The sequence below is a fragment of the Lactuca serriola genome, chromosome 5 (genome assembly GCF_051521515.1).
Source record: "Lactuca serriola cultivar US96UC23 chromosome 5, Lser_US96UC23_V15, whole genome shotgun sequence".
Classification (NCBI taxonomy): domain Eukaryota; kingdom Viridiplantae; phylum Streptophyta; class Magnoliopsida; order Asterales; family Asteraceae; genus Lactuca; species Lactuca serriola.
The window spans coordinates 119164446-119187171 of record NC_136412.1 but is presented as its reverse complement, the minus strand read 5'-3'; the positions used below and the strand labels follow the sequence as shown (position 1 = coordinate 119187171).

General features: G+C 37.1%; 1 long non-coding RNA gene across 3 annotated transcripts; it reads right to left on the bottom strand.

Annotated features, from left to right (window-relative positions):
• Nucleotides 1-1346: 1346 nt before the first annotated feature.
• Nucleotides 1347-3499, bottom strand: LOC145052898 (uncharacterized). Of its 3 annotated transcripts, XR_013684278.1 has the most exons (6): nucleotides 3117-3499; nucleotides 2751-3012; nucleotides 2380-2610; nucleotides 2200-2267; nucleotides 1830-1932; nucleotides 1347-1732 (listed from the first exon to the last, which is right to left on the bottom strand). It is a non-coding gene; the product is annotated as an uncharacterized LOC145052898 (long non-coding RNA). The 3 variants fall into 3 exon arrangements; XR_013684277.1 differs by lacking the exons at nucleotides 1347-1732; nucleotides 1830-1932 and having other exon boundaries at nucleotides 2240-2267; nucleotides 2349-2610; nucleotides 3117-3498; XR_013684276.1 differs by lacking the exons at nucleotides 1347-1732; nucleotides 1830-1932 and having other exon boundaries at nucleotides 2223-2610; nucleotides 3117-3498.
• Nucleotides 3500-22726: the final 19227 nt, after the last annotated feature.

The window sequence follows — 22726 nt, the reverse complement described above, 5'->3', positions numbered from 1 at the left end:
GGTGTGTGTGAGAGAGAGAAATGAGAGAAGAGTGTGGAAAGGGAGACGATTTTGAGGAAGAGAGAGACTCCCTCCCTCTTCAAGTTTTATAAAATTCAATTTCTTTTATAAAATATCTAAATTTTCATATAAATATCAAAATTTTATAAAATATACACTAAAATCAAATTTTATTCATAAAACCTTTATTTTTTATTTTTAATTTAAGGGTAAATGTTAATGAGTTAAATTTTTATTTTCCTTGAATTTATTTTAATAATTTTAATTATTATAAGGTTCATAATTATTTTTATAGAATTTTTAAGGTTAAAGTTTATAAATATAAGTTTTTAGGGCATTTAGGGTTTTTGAGAGTTTGTAAATCTTTGGATATTAAAATCAATAGAATCTTTGAGATTTCAATTTATCTTATAGTATTATAACTCTTTTATAGTTATAAATAATGTTTGTAACTTATTTTATCGGTTTATTGGCATTCTATGTAGTGGTTCCGAGATTCAAGTGAACTTGAGGAACCAAGTATACTAGTCATAGTTTCAACTTTGACTTAAGTCCACGAGACTCCAACCTAACTTCTACTACTAGGGCAATTGCATAATGTGTGTGTATGATTCATGAAAAGGTGTTCGTGTCAAAGAGTGACCCAAATATGGATAGTCTCTACAGTTAAGTAGTTGTAGAATTCACATAACAATGTGAAATTTAAGTACACTGTCCATCGTTTCTAATTGTTTCCTAGTTTTTAGTAGCTTGTAACTTAGCATCTAGTTACTAAGTCTAGTATGTGTCGTGCGTACACGTGCAACCACAACAAGAAAAACGCGATTTTGCTAGGGAATGAATTCGTTGCAAAAGCTGAAATTCCGTTGCAAAAGACGAATAACGACGGAATTTGCAACAGAACAGTTCCGTCCCAAGAAACCTCGTAGCGAAGGTTTTGCAACGGAAACAATAATTCCATCGCAAATGTGACAACAGAATGAAATCCATTGTAGAAGTATTCTGTAGTGTATTCCATTGTAGGATTCCGTTGTGAATTTCATGGTAGTTCTTCCATCACAAATTTCGTTGTAGTGGATCCGTAGCAAATTTCGTGGTAATGAATCTCTAGCTAAATCCGTTGTGGCGACTCCCTAGCTAGATCCGTTGTGATGACTCCCTAGCTAAATCCGTTGTGATAACTCCATAGCTAAATCTATGGAGTTGGTTCCATAGCAAAATCCATAGTCTATATTCTATAATAAATTCCATAACAAATTGCATAGAAATGCTTCCATAGCAAAGAGCATTGCTATGGATGGATAATTAATTTAGAAATTAAACACAAATTATTTTGTACCAATCTATAAAAACAAAAATAACAAAAATTCCAATAACATTTATATCGTAAAATAAAACAATAAATATTTATTACATGGAAAATAAAAAGTGGCTAATTTAAAATAAATATTTTGCAATAAACATATCAACACTCTGTGACCTACAAGTTCTATAGTTGTTTAAAAGCATTAATAACATCCATATCCGATTGCAGTTGTTTATTAAGCAGCTCGATTCTTGTGTTGTGTTGGTCATCTTTTTACTCTTTTTTTCCCTTAAGCTCTTCATTTTACTCTTTTTGTTTAATAACAAGCTCTCTCAATTCTTCTGGTTCATCATTTTTTTTGGAATGTAAATGTGACCTTAATATGTATCTCCATTACTTAAGTTTTGCAAACAGCCTAGGTGCAACCTGCATTCAAATAAGGCTCAATATTAAAAAAGTATGAATAAAGGTTAAAGATAAACACATATTTAATATATTGATAAAATGATAATAATAAACTTACACATTTGTCTACACATTGCCAATAATCAAAGTATTGACCATTGCAATGTTTGTGGCCAGTTTCATTTGCTTGATCAATTATCATCCTTGAAAATTATAACAACCTAAATTAGAAATAAGTTATTGTTCTTAGAAAATGCCATAACACAAACAAAAATACTATCTGCTACTACTCCTACACTTAAATATACATTTTAATGTAACATTATAACCCATTTGATCATTTTGTAACCTGGATTATAGTTTCCTCTATATATGTGCAATAAAAAAGAAAGAAGCAAAGAGAAATAAAAATCTAATAGCCTATGTATTTGTATATAGACTATGCTATATAAAATATAATATTTTCAATTCTTGGTGTAATAGAAAACCTGATAGTCAAGCCAAACTCTAACATACGTGGGCTTGTATAAATCTTCAAATTATTTCTTCTGTTCAACTGTGATAGCAGATGTATTTTTATATAAACTATAATTTTAATTTTTGTAAATTATAATAATGTAATAATGTAAATGGATACCGTGAAAGTTTAACTAGTTAACCATCCATACTATTTTTAGAGTGTCTTAGTGTAGGCTTCAGAACAAACTTGTTACATGCTTCAATCCTTGTGCTCCACTATGTTACATAACAATTCTACTATGAAGTCCATCGCTATGAAGGGTGTCTTGGAGGTTTTAGTTATTTGGGATAATATATTACTGTGAGGGTAGAATCGTAAACCAACCTAGTTAGCCACAAAAGACCATTGGTGCAACTGGATAAACCATCTGTAAGTGTTTCTGAAATTTAGATGGGTTAGTTAAATACATGTTCTATAACCTTTGTAAGAAGAGACAAATAGTCAAATATGCATATAAGTGGAATATAATATATTAATATACAAATCAAAATTACACAAAAAGGAATGGTTAACACTTACAGTTCTATTACCACCAACATCAGTTTTGAAAAGTGTCATAGTTGATCCGAAATTTCCTAACATCAGATAAAAATTTCTTGCCATGGCCACTGTACTCTCAGTTAGGCATTTACACAAATAGATTGTATGCATATCAATGTTCCACAAAGTAAATGTGAAAGTAGTACCTTCAATGAACTCGGGTAATTAGATTTATGCCAATCAAACAATAGCAACAAGAACCACATGAACAACGCAAAATAGGGGCAGCAAAAAATACAACCTAGACAAGAGCAAGCAAAACATATGAAAAAGAATCTCAATTCTGGAGGTAGCATAGGAAAACTAACAATAAATTTAATATGGACATGTGTGAGATAGTAGTACAATTCTGGAGGTAGCATAGGAAGTGGATGTTGATTCGGGCTTTTGTAAGATGTCGTCGGGCTCGTCAGCCTATCTTCCGACAACCAAAGTTTTGGTGATCGGAGATTCTTCAGTGGTGGTCGAGGAGGCGCTGACAGTAGTGGACGCGTTGTCGCTCATGGTGGGGTTCAATTGACTGTAATTGTTGTTGGTGAATGTGATATCGATTTGAGAAAAGAGGTTATAAATGTGGAAGGTTGTTCAAATATAGTAATGATGTGGATTTTTAGATTGTTTGTAACTCAACTGAACCGGAGATTCTAGCATATGAACGGAGATGGCTGAGAGGAGGCAAATGATTTTCGATGAGGAGGTGGTTGCGAGGGGTTTTGTGGACCGAGTCAAAGATTAGGTTATTTGATATACAGGTTCGGGAAAAATTTAAAATATTTTAAAAATAAAGGAGGGAACATTGAAATATTTTAGAAATATAAGAGGGAATATCAAAATATCTAAAAAAAATTACCTATCCTAAATTTAGAAAATACATATTTCATTTTTTAATAAAAAAAAATTGGTTATTACATTATTTTATTTTAAAATATTTTTTATTCTTATTTTTATCTTCAACTTAATAACCTTGTAATGTAATCATAATTTTCAAACCTACATATGTATTAATATTTTAGCACAAAGAAACCAAAGAACCATAACCCTTAAAGTCTAACCCATATGACCTGATGTCATAACCCTTAAACCCTAACTCATATGACTTAATTTCATTACACTTAAACCCTAACCCATTTGACTTAATGTTATAAACCTTAAACTCTAACCCATATAACCTAATCCTATTACCCTTAAACCCTAAACCATACGACTTAATGACATAACCCTTAAACCCTAACCCATACAACTTAATGACATAACCCGTAAACCCTAACCCATATGACTTAATGTCATAACCCTTAAACCCCTAGCCCATATGACTTAATGACATAACCCTTAAACCTAACCTATATGACTTAGTGTTATAAACCTTAAACCCTAACACGTATGAGTTGATGTCATAACACTTAAATCATAACCCATATGACTTAATGTTATCACCCTTAAACCTTAACCCATATGACTTAATTTCATAACCCCTAAATGTGAACCAATATGACTTAATGCCATAACCCTTCAACCCTAACCCATATGAATTAATGTCATAATCATTAAACCCTAACTCATATGAATTAATTCCATAACCCCTAAACCCTAACCCATATGACTTAATGACATAACTCTTAATCCCTAATCCATATGACTTTGTTTTATAAACCTTAAACCCTAACCCATACAACTTGATGTCATAACCCTTAAAACCTAACCCATATGACTTAATGTCATAACCCTTAAACCTTAACTCATATGAATTAATGTCATAGTCATTAAACCCTAACTTATATGACTTAATTCCATAATCGTTAAACTGTAACCCATATGACTTAATGACGACATAACCCTTAAACCCTAACCCATGTGACTTAATGACATAACCCTTAAACCCTAACCCATGTGACTTAATGCGACAACACTCAAAACCCTAACCTATATGACTTAATTCCATAAGCCCTAAACCCTGACACATATGACTTAATGTCATTACCCTTAAACCCTAACTCATACGAATTAATGCCATTACACATAAACCTTAACATGTATGACTTAATGTCATTACCCTTAAACACTAAACCATATGACTTAATGTCGTTACCCTTAAACCCTGGCCCACATTACTTAGTAACTTAACCCTTAAGCCCTAACCCATATGACTTAATGTTATAACCTTTAAAACCTAACCTATATGACTTAATGTCATTACTCTTAAACCCAACCCATATGAGTTATTTCCATAACCCTTAAACCCCAATCCATATGACTTAACGTCATAACCCTTAAACCCTAACCCATATGACTTAATATTATAGTCCTTAAACCCTAAATCATACAACTTAATGCTATAACCCTTAAACCATAACCCATATGACTTAATGACATAACCCTTAAACCCTAACCCATATGACTTAATGTGATAACTATTAAACACATACACACTTACACACATCCATATACATACATACACATATACACACTTAGACACACATTTATATACACTAAGACATACAGACGTATACACACACATACACTTAGACACACACACACACACACACACACACATATATATATATATATATATATATATATATATATATACATATACATACGTTCACACATACATGCATACATTAAAAATACACGTATGCATACATGTACATATATACATACAAATACACATACATAGATATACATACATACATACACATTTACATATATACATACAAATACACATGCATAGATATACATAGATACACATTCGCATATGTACATACAAATACACACATATACATTTTCCATTTTTTCTTTCATTTTTTAATATTTTTTATTTTGATTATTGTTTTTATTTTTATAACAATAAATATAATTATAATAATAAAATTTATTTTAAAAAAATAGAATACAAATGAGATTTTATTTTATGTTTTATTTATTTATTTATTTGATTTTGGTCGAAACAATGACTTCACGAAAAAAATCAAATGCACCTGCTTCCCTGAATATTTTAGAACTCCCTCTTTTTCTTAACTTTCCCTCTGTTCCTCTTTCTCACCAGTCATCTCTCGCTCCTTCTCGTTCGTTCTCCTGCTCTCACATCTGCCATCTCCATCACCGATTAAACTTACACGACTGGCCTGCCACCAATCGACCAAAGTTCCGACTTGCTGGAACGTCTCACCGCCAATTCAGGAAGAGTGGAAGACGATTGCAAGTAGGTGGAGAACCAGTCGAGTTCGTAGTTTGTATCTTGTAACCCTCTCGTCAAAGGTGTAACCCACATTGTTCACCCCCCACTCATCTTTGTTCAATTATCTATCTCTTTTCAATCGTAGACCATACCCCCTCAATCGGAGGATCACTCTGTAACAAGTCTTTATCATGTCAGATTCTTACTCTTGTGAAGTTTAATTTCTCGATTATTGAATTTGTTATTGTTTTAATATCTCGAGTTTGTTGCATTGAAATATGTTATTGTGTTAATTTGTCCATTCTTTGAGTATTCCATCTGTTAACATTTATGTGAAGTTTAATTTGTCGATTCACTCATGTCGATAGAACCGGGGATTGCAACATATCTTCACTCACTTATTTGATTCAGGTTGCTAGGAGTGATAAATCCTTGGAGTTCATATGTGTTTTTCTTGCTTTGAAAGTTGCGGTTGCTCTTCCACATTTTCTGTCATATTGGTGTTTAATATTTTTACAAATCTTATTTGGTGCATAAGTTAGGGTTGACAAGCTTTCATGATGCTTCTAATCAATAATGGATGAAAAACGTGCCCTATCAAAATTGGATGTTCATTTAAAGTTGGTTGCTAGTCTTTTGGCTGATATAAAAGGTGTTCATTCAAAGTTGGATGCTATAATTGGTGCTCTTCCAAAGTTGGTTGCTACAATATGTGATACCTAAAAGTGGCTGTTTTATCTTAGTTATATTATTCCTAAAAATTGTATCTCCTTAGAGCCTTTTATTCAGTTGTATGTATATACTTTTTTTTGTCCAACTGCCTGCTGCCTTTGGTTTTTATAAAATCATTGTCTTTAAAAAAACATATTTGATCAGGTTATTTTGTCTCCCTTATTGAAATCTTAGCTTACTTTTTTTAATCTCCATGATTGATCTTCGATTTATTGTTTAGTGTGGTTTTATGTAATTTAGTTTAAAATTTTCATTTTCATAATTTTTTACAATTTTAGGGAATTGTGGTGAAGAACTTAGGGCCAATTTGGTATTTTTCAAATAATATCAAGTCTGGACAATTTACTATAATGGTGTAGGGTACTAAAAGTAAATTTATATTATGGTTGCTTAAGGCTACACATGACAAAGATAACCAATAGAAGACAAATGCATACATGGCATGTTGCTTAAGGCACACATGAAAAAGATAAACTAAAATGTTGATATATTTTTTTTCAAGAGCTAGTTTTGGTATTGACCAAAAGTAGGATGTTACTGTTTTTGTATTTGTAAACGGTATTAACCAAAGTAGGGGGCTATTGGTTTTTTTTAAGGAGCTAATTTTTGTATTATATATACTAGTTTATCATAAGGAAATGAAGCCTTTTGTAATTATTAATTCCAAATATTTTTTTGGTTTATTTTCTACAAACTGTTTTCATTAAATCTCATTAAATTATCTCACTTTTGAATCAAATTTAAATTCGTAGAATGTATATTATTTATCACAAAAAAAAAAGCTTCATTACGTATTTTTAACTTATTTGTGCTTTACATATAAAATATTATTTTTTATCACTTAAAATAAAAACATGACAAACTTTTGTATCAATAATTACTTTGGACATAACGACAAGCAATAACAATTAGTGAGACAACGAATGATAAAACAAATCATTGAAAAAAAGAATTAAGGATGTGTAAATTACTTAACCATACTATAACTAATGATAGGATATTATAATCATGAAGAAGCTTATAAGGATATATTATGTTTGCCATGACAATCATCACTTAGTTTTGACTCCATTTACTCTATAGCAAATCATCTACGAAATTGATTTCCATAGCTAATATATGTTATAACTATAAAATATTAACTCCTAACAAAGTTCGTAACAAACGTTTCAACGGATATTGGCTCCATAGTTAAACTTACACAAATTTTATTTCAGTTTCAAATTTCCATTTCTAAATAGCTATGAATTTGATGATTCCACAATTTTTATTGCCGGTACAAATTTTCATAGCTAAATATCTATGAAATTGAACTACTCCTTATCAACGTTGCTATGGAATATAATTTTGTAACAAATGTCGTCACAAATCAGCTAAGGGTTTTTGTTCCATAGCAAAACAAGCAAACGAAATCAATTTCCATAGCATAACTCCCTAGCCAATGCCTACGAATGGTACTTCCATAGCAAATCCACTATGGAATTGGTTTCCGTCACAAAGTTCGTTGCATAGTAACCTCGATAATTAATTTCGTAGCAGCAGTACAACGGAAAGTGATTTCGTAACAAATGTCATTGGAAAATTGCTACGAATTTTTGTTCCATGGAAATATCGGTAGCATAATACCAACAGATATGGAGTCGGTAACATTTTCCCTAGCAAATCCCATTCTCGCTACCAGAAATAAAATCCGTGGAGAATGTGGTAGCAACATTGCTATGGAACGACATTCCATAGCACAATCCATTGCAGATTAACAACGGAAATACATTCCATAGCGACATTCCCTAGCAAAATCGCATTTTTTTTTGTAGTGAACTAAGTTTATCAAATCTAGAACTAACTCGAATTTTGACGGTTGTCACAGTCTCCCCTGGTTGAAAGAATATCGTCCCGAAATTCAAGTCATTACATATTATATTAGAACTAAGTCGAATACAATTGTATAATTTCAGAGATGGTGACCTAAAGAGCTCTTTGATTATTATGGGTTCATCTCAAGGGAAGAGCCTAATTCTTTACTTATAATCAAACTAGTGTTTCCGTAATTCGAGTTCTACAGTCTAGATTGTGGGAAAATATGATCATGGAAATCATGATCCAACTATGGAATCCTAGTTCAAAAAGATTATCTAGTTAGATATTATCTAACTTAAAAAAGCATTAAAAGACTTTGCTGAAGCATTGCATTGAGCGTTAAGTCCGCATTGATCTTTAGGTCGTGTTCTAAATCAACACTAAGTGTAAATTTGTTGCCTGATAAAGAAGAGATTGGGAACAATTTGTTCACTTCCGGGTTGGCTACTAAATCTGGAAAAGATAAATTCCGAAAGAAGAAGGGGTAACACGAGTGAAAGGGAAGCGATCAAGGATAAGTTCCTAAAGATACGTACTAAGGGTAAGCAACGAAGTTTTGGTACATCTCAAATGTAAAGGTTATTTAAGTCCCGTCTACCAAAGAAATTACAAAATGATCGAGGATTTCCGAAGCTATAATTTCTACTTCGGGTACTCCTACTATAATAGAACCATAATTGAAGAGTATGGTTACAGAGTCGTTGTTTCTAATGAAGGCGGTGAAAGTTTATGATATTTTAAATCACATTATTTAGGTAGCATTTTGAGCGTTTAAAAATATGTGATAATTCCAAGAGAATGAAGATACATGTGTGGCAATAAAACGAAGTAGTGAATAATAAAGAGATTAATTAATGTTAAATGTTTAAGTCGTCAATAAGGGAATTCGTATGGAAATATTGGTATTACACTTTTTGAAAAATTGTCCACTTATTTAAGTCAGGACAAATTCAAGATTACTAGGAGCCAGAATACTTATGAAAATAAGTTTGAGAGTTTAGGAACTCACTGAAAAATTACAAAGTAGAACACTATTTTAAGAAATGTATAAAAATGTCGATCATTGAAAATAGTACATTCTTTAATTAGTGATCTTACTAAAACAATCATTTGAGGGATAAATAATCGTAACATTTAAAACTTTTTGTAATTTTAAAGAGAAGAAGAAACATAAGAAAATGTATTCTTTCACATATATTTTATGGATTTAGAAAAATGATCAGAACAAGGTTTTTCATATTATGTACTAATTGTAAGGAAAATACAATGAAAATTGCACTTTAAATCAAGTTTTTAAATTTCGAACAAAAGAACAAATGTAAATAAGGATTACTTGTTTTACAACAGATTTCAAAATAAAAACAAAATGTATATGATAAAAGGCATAGTTGAATATATCAAGGTTGACTAAATCAAAATTATGTCTCACGACTATACACATATTAATTGCTCAAAACGAAAGGGTAGACTTCTAGTCTTTATGTGTAACAACATGGTACGAAGAGAAGCAAAATAGACAAAAACAAAGTTAGACAATGTTTTATGTTATTTTATGGGTGTTCGAGATCTGAAATCAGAAGGAGAGCAAAAAATCAAGTGCGGGGGAAAAAAAGGAAGGTAGCAGCAATATTTGCTATTGTTAAAATTTTAAGATCAATAATTTTATGTAAATTTAAAACTGGGATGAGATATAATTTGAACTTCAATCTTTGATGTATGTTGATCATTAAATAGAAATGTGGAAATTTTAAAGTGTTTGCCAATAATTCGTGAGTTATCAATTAAGTTAAACTCCGTTTGTGAAAATGAAGGTAATTGAAAATCTAACAGTTTTAACCTTTTAGGCTAGAATCCAACAATGGTTAAAATAGGTAAGGTAAACCTCAGTATATTTTAAAGAATAATTACATTTTGCTGAAAGTGCATCACTGGAAATTTAAAAGTGAACACTATGTTTTCAAATGTTGTAAAATTTAGAAACTTTATAGATTATAAAACTAATTTGTAATAAAATATACAAATAAGTTGTGTTTTGAAATGTAGGCATTAGTGATATCTTATAAACGCGTTTGAAGCAGAAATTTGTAGAAATATCTTGTTGGGTTTGAGAAAAATACATTAAAGTAAATTACAATGTCTAAATGAGAAAGTGGTCAAAAGAGTCAAAACAAAAGTGGTTTGGAAGATCCGATGAAGCTTTTACATATAATATGACTTCAATGTCATATGTTTGGGATTTATAGCGCAGAGTTTAAAAAAACTTTTATAAAATAACATTTTTCCAAGTTTTTCGAAAACATGCCAAAATGGTAAGCAAGGTTTAAAATGGTTTATATGCCCTTAAAAGAACATCTATCCATTGAAATGGATTTGAAATGAAATTGAAATAGCAAGGTTAAAACCAATATTGCTTAAATTGAGTTTTGAAGAAAAGTGTTAAGTTAAAGCAAGTTGTCAAAAGATTTTTAGCGAGAATATGGCTTACATTGTTAGGAAAGGTCTAATAAGTTGTATGAAGTGGTTATAAAGTATTTTATCGATGATAAATAATACCGATGAAGCAAAATAACTTTTCGATGGAAGATTAAGAAGTAAGGAATAGGTATATTAGAGTAGTTGACCGTACCTAAATACTAAGGCGAGTATCGATGTCTTTTCCCCAAGATAAAGGACAAGAAAATTTGTTTGTAAAACATTCTATGGTGTCAATGGAGTTTCCGGCCTTTTATAGAGGTCAAAGGGACATCCTAGGTTAATTTTTAAGCTCAAGGTGGAAACAACCTAGAGCTAAATCATAGCGTAGTAATAAGGTCTCACATATGGGTTAAACCTATGTGTCTCCTCGTGAGTCGAATCCGGAATGCCCGCCAATGGTATCCTAGTGATTATTTAGTGGTGACTCATCTACCTCCTTACACGATGCTCGAATTTTCATCTGTGTCTGTATCGGAATGCTTTTCCTATTTGTAACTCTATTACGAAGACGATGAAGAGGTATTGAGGAATAATTGGTATAGGTTTCGACATAGGATTATTACTAGTGGCTATCTAGCTACTAACCTTTCATCTAAAGTCAATAGCTACCAAGGAATACTCATTCTCAGGAATAAGTGGATTGCTCCTAGAGTGGCTAGTGATATAACCTAAGTGGTTAACCTAACACTTGATAAGAGATAAAAATATTTCTAAATAAGACATTATAGTGAAAGTACACTTACTTTCTAGGTGTACCTAGATGAATGCCTACAATCTGCAATGACGTACGCACACCGAAAAATTTTGTTTTTCAAAAGTTGAACTTGAAAATTGTTTTGAACATAATTCTACTATAACCGTTTCCAGCCTCGCATTATCTTTCCTTAATTAAGCATAGTTGGCTAGGATATACTTAATTAAAGTCCAATAATGCATACTCGAATTAGTTATACCAATAGTATGTTCAGTATTTTAAAAAAATTTTGAATTTTTTTTGCTATAGTCGTGGTTCTCCAAAAGAAAACCGGTATTCTCTATAACCTTCGGCTCTGATATCATTTTGTCACTCCCCGCTAAAGGGGAAATACAGGTCGTGGCAGTACAAAGGGTTTCATAGCAAAGATAAAGACAACGCCTTCAGATTGTGGCATAATTGGTGGATCTCGTACTTGCTCAACATCTTTGATAAACTTCAGATTTTTATTAGTAGACTTGTTTTTTTAGATTTTTTAGCCTTTTCCTTTTTCTGATCTTCCCAGTAATCACCTCCTTTTCCCCAAGCTTGGATGTTTTTGTCAACTTCTTGAATCATTTTTTGAAGGGCCAATATATATGGTTTGGGCTAGGCATCAATGTATGGATGAGTTAGGGCGTTTGTCAATGTATTTTGGAGTCATTTGTGTATGTTTGATGTTTTTGGTCTAGGAAGCTTTTGGTTAAGGTGTGACCGAAAACCAGTTTTCGGTATGCTAACTGAAAACTATTTTCGGTCCTTGTCAGTATATATAGGTGTCAGGCTGTCAGGGTACAACAACAATTGTACTTTGCTAGTTTTCGGTCCCTGAGTTGTATCAGACGGTTTCAAGTGTTTAATCATATGTAAGCTCAGTTTCATTCATCTTCTACTCCATTTCTTCTTTGTTTTCTTATGCTTGATTGATCATTGGCGAAGATCCTTCCATCTAGGGCCTTACAATTGGTATCAGAGCACAAACCGGTGTCAATCAAGTGTGTTTATTCAGTTTTCTACTTCACAGTCGTGTTCTTCACGTTATTGGTCTCTTGAAGCTTGTTTTTGCTTGATTTTTGAAGATAAGATCACAGTTTGCATCGTGTGGATTCGAGATCCGCTTGGATTTCAGCTTTTCAGTTGAAATCTTATTGTTATCGGTTTGATTTTCATCAACTGAAAATATATCTTCAGTTGATTTCTATTCAGATCTAAGCTGTTTGGAAGCTGTGTTTGAGGTTTCAAGTGTGTAGATATCAAAATCGGATCGAATTTTTATGTTTTTCATTGAAAATTGTTAGTTTTCGGTTCAATCTTCAGAAACCGAAAGTTTTTCTTCAACCGAAATCTCTTGATTCTTTAGAAACCGAAAACTGTTCTTCAACCGAAATCTCTTGAATCTTCAATAACCGAAAATTGTTCTTCAACCGAAATCTCTTGAATCTTCATAAACCGAAAACTGTTCTTCAACCAAAAACCTTTGAATCTTTAGAAACCGAAAACCCTTGATCCTTCATAAACCGAAAACCCCTTATCATTCAGAAACCGAAAACCTCCTTTTACTTCAGAAACTGAAAACCTTATTTTCAATTATCACCACTCAACCGAAAAACCTATTTACTTGATCTTTTTATTTGTTTTTCAAGTTAATTTTTTATTAAAAAATTCAAAAACAAAAAAAAATGGAATCTCAAAGCATGTCAGCTCACCATGAATTGGACGCGATTATGGGAACCACTTCGCGAATTCCACGACAGTTATCTGCGGAAGGATTTCCATAATGGAAATATCGGATCGAGAAGTACATCAAAATGAAGGATTTCAAGATATGGCAAAGCATTCATAGAGGTACAATCCGCATTACAACTACATTGGAAGATGGAACCATAAATGATAAGCAAGTCGAGAACTACACCGATGATGATTTCGAGAGAGTCGAGGAGCAGGAAAGGCTCTTGCTACACTTACCATGGCACTATCTCCGGAAATCGCTCAAGGTTTCCGTGAGTATACATCAACAAAGGCCTTATGGGAAGCACTGTTAGAAGTCTATGAAGGCAACGAAGACATGAAACAGAGTCGCCAAGACATGTTGCGACAAAAGTTCAATATGTTTAACTATGTCTTGGGAGAAATACTTGAGAATCAGTTGCAAAGGTTTATCACACTCACCATAGAAATGAGCTCTGTTGGTGTGATGGTTACAAGATCGGAGATCAACAAAAAGCTGCTGAACTCTTTGCCAAAATCCTGGGATATGAATGTCTCAGTGATTAAGAAGACCAAAGATTTGAACCGTTTGAGTTTGGCTGAAACGATGGCGATCATCAAGCTTGTGATCTCGATGATAAGCAAAGGGAGATTAACCATGTCAATTCATACTCCACATCAAATCTTGGGATCCAAACCACCAAAAACACAACTTTCTCAAGCTTTTCTACTCCTCAAGCTCCTCAAGTTCATGTTCCTCAAGTTCAACCCTATGTGACTCATCAGCCCACCTCATACGTTACACCTCAAATGCAACACATTCAAGTTCCTCAACCTCAAACTTTAGCTTAACAAGTTGGTTCTACAGTTGGTTCATCCACAGTTGCACCAGTTTAATCTCATGGAATCAATCCTCAAGCTTCATCTTTAAAAGAAAAGGAAGAAAATCTGGCCCTCGCCACTGGTTTGGTAAACTGCTACAACGCTTTTGTGGCCGAAGAACTCTCCCCACAACTCTCATTTGCTGACCTAGACCAGATCCATCTTGAGGATGTGGAAGAGATGGACATTACATGGCTGTTGGTCATGGCGGTTTTCAGGGCAAAGCAGTTCTCCAAGAAAACAGGAAAGAACAATTGGAGTGTGAATTCTGACAAGAAAGTGGGATTCAACAAAGGAAAACTATGATATTACAACTGCCATGAGCCTGGGAATTTTGCAAGGGAATGTCCAAAGCCAGATCGAAGAGAGAATTCTGAACGAACCATGGTGCCGGTGACCTATGTCAATACGGGATCTTCTTCAAGCAATAAGACTGCTAACTTGGTGATGGTGGCCCAATCCTTTAATTGGGAAGACCAAATTCAGGCTCTGAATATTTCAGGACCTGAAAATGCACATCTTGCCCAGATCGAGAATGGTGTGGAAGAAGAAACAAAGAAGGATCCTGAAGAAAAGATGATGAATCTTCAGTTTGCATTCATGGTGCAAACCACTCCAGAGCCTGCCAAACCTGAGGTTAGTGAAATTGGTTGCTCTCGGTCTTGTATTAAAACTATTAAATTTTTGCGAGACCAAATTGAATTAATCAAGAGAGAGAATGAGGACCTTAAATATGAGGGTTACACACTTAGGAAAAATCAAAAGCCTTTAAAGACACGATTAGAAAATAAAACAAAGTACTTTAAGAAACTGCAAGAGGATTACAACAACAAATGCGAGAACTGTGATTATCTTAGAAGAAAATTTGTTGTTGTAACCATTGAACTTGACACATTGAAAAAACGTCTTGAAAATGTTGAATTTATTTTTAACAAATTCGATGGGTTAAGTGAAGTAGTTGCAAAAATGATAGAAGGACAGATGCAGTGGAAGGATATTACTTATGGTAATCAGATAAAACTAGGATTATGATTTGAGAGTGTCCCCCTCCCTTCAATCATAATTACACTGCTATTGCCTTGTCTCAAGAAGAAATTGACAGAGAACCTTTCATGGTTTATGGGAAGTCAGCTTCTGAACAAGCAACACGGTCTAATAATAAATTTTTGGATACTAACATTTCTACCTTAAGTGCAGATGTGTCAGTAGTTCAGGGGGAGCAAGAAGCTGAAAAGTCTGAGTCGAATAATTATGTGTCTAAATTTGGTGTTGAATTTTGTGATGAATCTGTGTTAAATTCAAACACTAACGTTTTTGTTTCTGGTGGTGTGTTGCTTCACACTGATAATTTTGAAAATAATGGTGTTGTTTCTGATAAAATTGCTAAATCTGATTTGAATGCCTCTACATCTTCCACGTTTGCTACACAATCTAGTGCTTGTTCTTGCAATGTGAAAATGCTAGAAAAGATAATAAAAACCAGAAATCTGACAAGAGCAGTACTTAATCCAATGATAATAAACAAATTTGCTTCAATTGTGGTACTGCTGGTCATATTTCCAGAAATTGTTTAAACCGGATGTGTGTGCATCACACATCAAAAAGGGGAGAGAATGAGTCTAGAGGACGATCTTTAATTAGAAAAATCCTCCAGAACCCGCTCTCAAGATGATAACTGGAAAACAAATCAAAACAAGAAAATGGCAGGTTTTCAAAAGAACAAACAGGTTTTCAATAAATTCACAAACAGATTGCAAAAATCGACCCAAGCTAAGCCAAAGTCGATTTCGTTAAAGAGTAGGTCTAGATCTTCAAACTCTTCGAGTAGAAAATCCACCTGCTCAAAGCAAACTGAAAAGAAAACTGTTTCAAAACCTAAATATCAATGGATGCCAAAATTAAAATCTGATCAGTCATCATCCTCCTCTGTATCTGTTGAAAAAGAAAAATCAAAAGATGAATCTATGAAAGTTAAGGGTCAACCCAGGACTGTAATGACCTGGGTCCCCAAATCTAAATGATTCCACTCATTGTGCAGAGAATGTCGTAAGACCCTGGTATGTCGACAACGGCTGCTCCCGGAACATGACTGGAGATATCTCCCAACTGCGCAACATGCATACATTTAATGGGAGATATGTTTCCTTCACGAGCGGAGAAGGAGGAAAGATAATGCAGAAGGGAACGGTGACCAATGGAGTGCTCAGTTTTGAGAATGTCAATTATGCTCCTGAGCTGAAGCATAATCTTCTAAGCGTCTCTCAAATCTGTGACAAGGGTTACTCAACACACTTCACCGATAAAGAATGTCTAATCTTAAAGTTGGGCATTGTCATCCCGGAGGAGTGGATTCTCGTAAAATCAAAGCGGGATGGGAATGTCTGTATTATCGACATGAACAACAATGTACCCAATGAAGTCACTTGTCTATTTTCCAACGTCTCAGAACAAAACGCAATGTTGTGGCATCGTCAACTTGACCATGCAAATGCAAAGAATCTGAATCGTCTTGCTAAGAACAAAATGGTCCGCGGTCTGCCTGTCAGAGATTTTATTACCTTTGAAAAATGTGTTTCCTGTGCTCAAGGCAAACACCATCGGAAACCACATCTGCCAAAGCAGGTCAACACCATCAGTCAGGTGCTCCAATTGTTGCATATGGACTTGTTTGGTCCGGTCAACGTCCTCAACATCAACCGAAATTTGTATTGTCTCGTTGTGATAGACGATTTTTCTCGTTTCACGTGGGTCTTCTTTCTATCCAACAAAGCCGGGATCGACGATCTTATCAAGAAGTTTATTGTGATGATCGAGAACCAAACCAACAACCAAGTGAAAGCGCTTCGTACAAAAAATGGAACAGAGTTCAAGAACGATGTTCTTGATCATTTTTGCGCTGAGAAAGGGATTGTGTGTCAATTTAGCTATGTCTGGATGCCACAACAGAATGGTGTTGCTGAGCGGAGGAATTGGACATTACAAGACGCCGCAAGGACGATGCTTTGTGATTCTAAACTTCCAGTTTTCTTCTGGGTGGAGGCAATCAACACAGCTTGTTACGTTCAAAATCGTGTCCTGATCAACAAAGCCCAGATGAAAACAGGGGTGTGTGAGATTCTCTATGGACACAAGCCATCTGTCAGCCATTTCTGAGTATTTGGCTGCCCTTACACCCTTCTCCACTTGGAATCCAACCCAAAGTTCAATGCCAAAGCTGATGATTGCTATTTCATTGGATACGCTGCTCGTACTGCTTACCGATTATACAACAAGAAGACGAAGCAAATTGTGGAGTCATTCGATGTTCACTAGATTGAAGAGAATCAGACAGACTGTAACACCCCGGATTCCCAGGTATTATTTATTCTTGTATTTTTGGTAAATTGTGAGGAGACTCGGCGAGTTGGAGCTCAGACTCGCCGAGAAGGATCGTGGTTTTGGACGCGGGTTTGCATCTAGACTCAGCGAGTCCACGTTGTTTAATGAAACCCTAATTCCCCGGGTTTGGAGCCTATTTAAGGGAACTTATAGCCTCCCATTGCGGCTACCAGTCCCTTGAGAGAACCCTAAGAGAGCTAAATCGCTTTGAGAGAGAGAAAGTCACTTTTGGACCTTTGTATTCTTTGTTTTGCAAGATAAGGGTGACAAAAGCAAGGAGGAGGTGAGATTCAAGCAGATCCAGAGTCCAGAGGCTTCATTTTGAGGTAATAGTTCGAATCTCCTTCAGTTTTAGGGTTAATCTTTAGAGTTAGGGTTTTCTAACCCCTTTGGAGAGTGATTATGAGAAGAAAATGGTCCCTCTTCGAGTTTGTGCCTTGGATATGTACTCAAAGAGGTCCAGAGACCTTAACCCTTGGAGCTTTTTGGGTTAGTATGGAGTTATTGGACTTAGGTTGTCATTTTTGGGACCAAATCTCCTTTTGATGCCTTGTTGTGGTTATACAAGCATCAAGTTTCGAACTTTACGTGACATTCACGCTTGGAAAGGCCAGATCTATGGTTTGGGGAAACAGATCTGACCTCAGGAGGTCAATAGAGCTTGTGCATGGCATGAACTCGCCGAGTTGTTCTTGAGACTCGGCGAGTAGGATTTGGGTTTCACGTAAATTGTTCAGCGAGTAGACTCGTCGGGTTAGGGGATGACCCAGTGAGTCAGGGAGACTCAAAGGAGGGGGGCGGGGGTTGAGTCAAGCCGGAACTCGCCGAGTTGTTCTTGAGACTCGGCGAGTTGTGTCGTCGTGGCCCCGCGATTCATGCCAGGCGGAACTCGTCGAATTACGGAGGTACTCGACGTGTCAAGAGAGGATCCGAGGGAGTCAGTGAACATGTATAGACTCACCGAGTCGCTTTGGTGCACTCTCCAAGTCCGGTCAAAGTTGACCGTTGACCGTTGACCAGAGTTGACTAGTGTTGACTTGAAAGGGTTAGTCAACCTTAGTTGTGAAAGAGTTAATTAGAGATATATTGTATTATAGGAGGATTATAGCTCGGGGGATCGAGCACGAGTGATTTCAGGGATTTGCGAGTTATCGAGATACGCGAGGTGAGTCTTCTCACTATACTTTACCTTGAGTAGGTAACTAGAGTTATGTGGTACAGTGTTTGTATGCTATATATATGTGTTATGTGTTGCACTGCATTATTCTATGTGATTTATGCTGTGCATGCTTACAGAGTTAGAACCTGAGGGTTCACAAAGTTTGGGTGCACGGACCCACAAAGTTATAGCCTCGAGTGGCTAATATGTGTTATATGTGGTATTTTAGGGAACTCACTAAGCTTTGTGCTTACAGTGTATGGTGTTATTTGTTTCAGGTACTAGTGATGACCGTGGGAAGGCGCCGACTTGATCAGTACACACGAGATTTTTATGTTATGAGATCTTGGGACTTTTATATGGCATGGATTGAGTTTCAAACTTTGATTTTTTATGAATATTGAATGAATTATGGTTTTTATAAAATGCGAAAAATTGTTTTGAAATTTACGGTGTTACAAGTTGGTATCAGAGCCTTGGTTTGAGGGATTCGGGTACACCTTCGGGAGTATTTGAACTCAAACTGAGGATTTGGAAAGTATTTTCAAAAGAGAACCAGATTTTCTAAGGAAGTAAAAGATTTTAGAGAAACTCAGAGCAGAAACGTGTGTACGATCAGTCAAGCGCCCGAACGGTGATTTCCCAAACTACCCTTATATTATATGTTTATGAGATTGATATGATGTATTCTCTTGCTAGAGTGGGCTAGGTATTCCTATTAGGACTAGAGTGCCCTGAATTGTGATGCCTTAGCCTAGGGAGAGGTGAGCTGCTATGGGATGCTTGAGAGTGAATAGGTAGCAACGAGGAGCTTATGAGAGATCTGTTAGAGAGTGGATTATGCATAACAGAGTACTTGGAACTTGGGATCCGAAGAGGAGGATTTGGGGTGTATACTGAAATGGTGCGGACAGTAGTATTGGGCCCGTACTACTGAAAGCACCGGGGCGGTGTACAGTTCATGTAAGAATCTTCGGAATGCCAAGGATCAAGGAGGGATGAGTTGTCGAGTGTGAGTATGCTCGAATGGGTTCTAATTTATCGTATGTTGTATTTCAGAGGTAGATCATGGTGAGGACACGTCTTATGCCAGAGAGCAGTGGGGCTAGTAACGAAGAGATCCGCCGGATCATCCACGAGGAGGTGGCTGCGGCCATCAAGGCAGAGATACCAGAGATGTTCGGGTCTATTAAGACCACGTTGAATGAGACCTTCGACGAGCGTTATGCTGCTCTTTCTGAGGCTGCTGTTGCAGTGGCCACCGTAGCTATTGCTGCCGCGAGGCCGCAGGGTGGTGATGCGTTGCTGTTCCGAGAGTTCAGCAACACAAAACCACCGGAGTTTGATGGGACCCAGGACCCGGTGGCGGCTATGAGATGGATTTCAGACATAGAGGGGTGTTTCTTCACTTGCTCATCTCCTGACCATTTGAGAGTTTGGTTCACACTGAACCAGCTTCACTTGGGAGCGAAGGACTGGTGGAAGTTTGTGACAGCGCACTTTTCGCCTGCTGAGCTTGCGGCAGTGACTTGGGATAGGTTCACTACCATGTTCCGAGGTGAGTACGTTCCCCAGGTGGAGAGGGAGCGTTTGGCCCAGGAGTTTCTGACCCTCAAGCTGGGTACTGAGTCTATTATGGTGATTACCAGGATGTTCCACGAGAGGGCGATGTTCTGCCATGAGCACGTGTCCACTGAGCAGGCACATATGAGCCGATATTTGAGTATCTTGAGGTGAAACATTCGGGAGTTCGTGGCAAACTCCTCGTACCGGACATTTGCCGAGCTTCAGGAAAATGCCCGGAAGAGGGAGATTGAGCTAGAGACTCAGGCTAGGGAGGAGGCGGAGTCTCAGGGGAGGGATCGGCGACCGGCATAGTCCCAGCCGGCAGCCAAGCGGGCCAAGCCCGCTGATCCCAAATCTTGGAGCCAGAAGGGCCGCACTTGTGGAAAGTGCGGCAGGGGTCATGATGGAGTTTGTAGAGCTGGATCTTGCTACAAGTGCTTCAAGGAGGGGAATATGGCCAAGGACTGCCCCAAGGGGTTTGCAGTGTGTTTTCACTGCAACCAGACCGGACACCAGAAGGAGGAGTGTCCGTAGTTGCGGGGATCAGCTTAGGAAGCACCTCAGGGATCTGCCCCTACCGCCATCAGAGCTACCGAGAGTCGGCCAGTGAAGGCCGAGGCGCCGAGGGCACGAGGGAGAGCTTTTCAGTTGACCGCGGAGGAGGTCCGCGCAGCGCCCGATGTCGTGGCTGGTATGTATTCTTTCATGTATTTATTTAGATGTTGGGATATTATGCTTATATTATGTTATGCGTAGGTACTTTTCTTGTGAATTATGTATCTGCCTTGGTGTTATTTGAATCGGGTGCGAGTCGATCTTTTGTATCTTTGGCTTTTAGTTAGCATATCAGTGTTAGTCGCGAGGCACTGAGTCGGCCTCTGAGAGTTTCCATAGCTGAAGAGAGGGTGATATATGCCACGGAGGTGATCTGCGGGTGCGTATTCGAGATTTTCGGTGTTGAGTTCCCGATTGATTTGGTTCCTATTGCGATAGGTGATGTCTGTGTCATTGTGGGCATGGACTGGTTGAGCAGATTCGGTGTGGTTATCGACTGCGAGCGACAGCTGGTGACCATACGAGACCCTAGTGGGGGAGTTCTTACGGTGTATGGCGAGGGTACACGTACTGGGTCAGCGTTTTGTTCGGCCGCTAGGGTGAGGCAGTGTCTACAGCAGGGCTGTAAGGGTTTTGTGGCGTATGTGATGGATATGCGGGTTGATTCCGAGAGGCTAAGGTCAGTTGAGGAGGTTCCGATAGTGCCTGAGTTCCCAGATGTATTTCAAGATGAGTTGCCGGGTGTGCCTCCCGTGAGGCAAGTGGAGTTCAATATCGATTTGGTCCCGGGGGCCGCGCCTATCGCCAAGGTGGCTTATCGCCTTGCACCTCCAGAGATGCAAGAGTTGTCCTCGCAGCTTCAGGAGCTGCTGGGAAAGGGGTTTATTCGGCCGAGTAGCTCGCCGTGGGGAGCGCCTATCCTTTTTGTCAAGAAGAAGGATGGTTCACACCGGATGTGCATTGATTACCGGGAGTTGAACAAGCTGATGGTCAAGAACCGTTACCTGTTGCCAAGGATCGACGATTTGTTCGATCAGTTACAGGGAGCATCTTGGTTCTCCAAGATCGATTTGAGGTCTGGATACCATCAGGTGAGGGTGCGAGATGAGGACATCCAGAAAACAGCGTTCCGGACGCGTTATGGGCATTACGAGTTTGTGGTGATGCCTTTCGGGCTCACCAATGCCCCGACAGTGTTCATGGATCTCATGAACCGAGTGTGCAGGCCGATGCTGGATCGGTCGGTGATTGTATTCATCGAAGACATTTTGGTATATTCGAGATCCAGGGAGCAGCATGAAGAGCATTTGAGGGAGATCCTCGGAGTTCTGAGATCGGAGAGGCTTTATGCCAAATTCTCCAAGTGTGATTTATGTTTACGAGAGGTCCAGTTCCTGGGTCATCTCGTTAACCAGAAAGGGATATTGGTCGACCCGGCCAAAGTTGAGGCGGTGATGAGTTGGGAGGTGCCGAGGTCACCCTCCGAGATCAGAAGTTTCTTAGGTTTGGCAGGTTATTATCGGAGATTTATCAGGGATTTCTCTAAGATTGCAGTGCCACTCACCAAATTGACCCGAAATGGTGTCGCTTTTTCATGGGGCCCCGAGCAGCAGGCCTCCTTTGAGATGCTTCGCCAAAGGTTATGCGAAGCCCCGGTGTTAGCCCTCCCAGAGGGGATGGAGGACTTTGTGGTATATTGTGATGCATCGATCTTGGGGTTGGGAGCGGTGCTGATG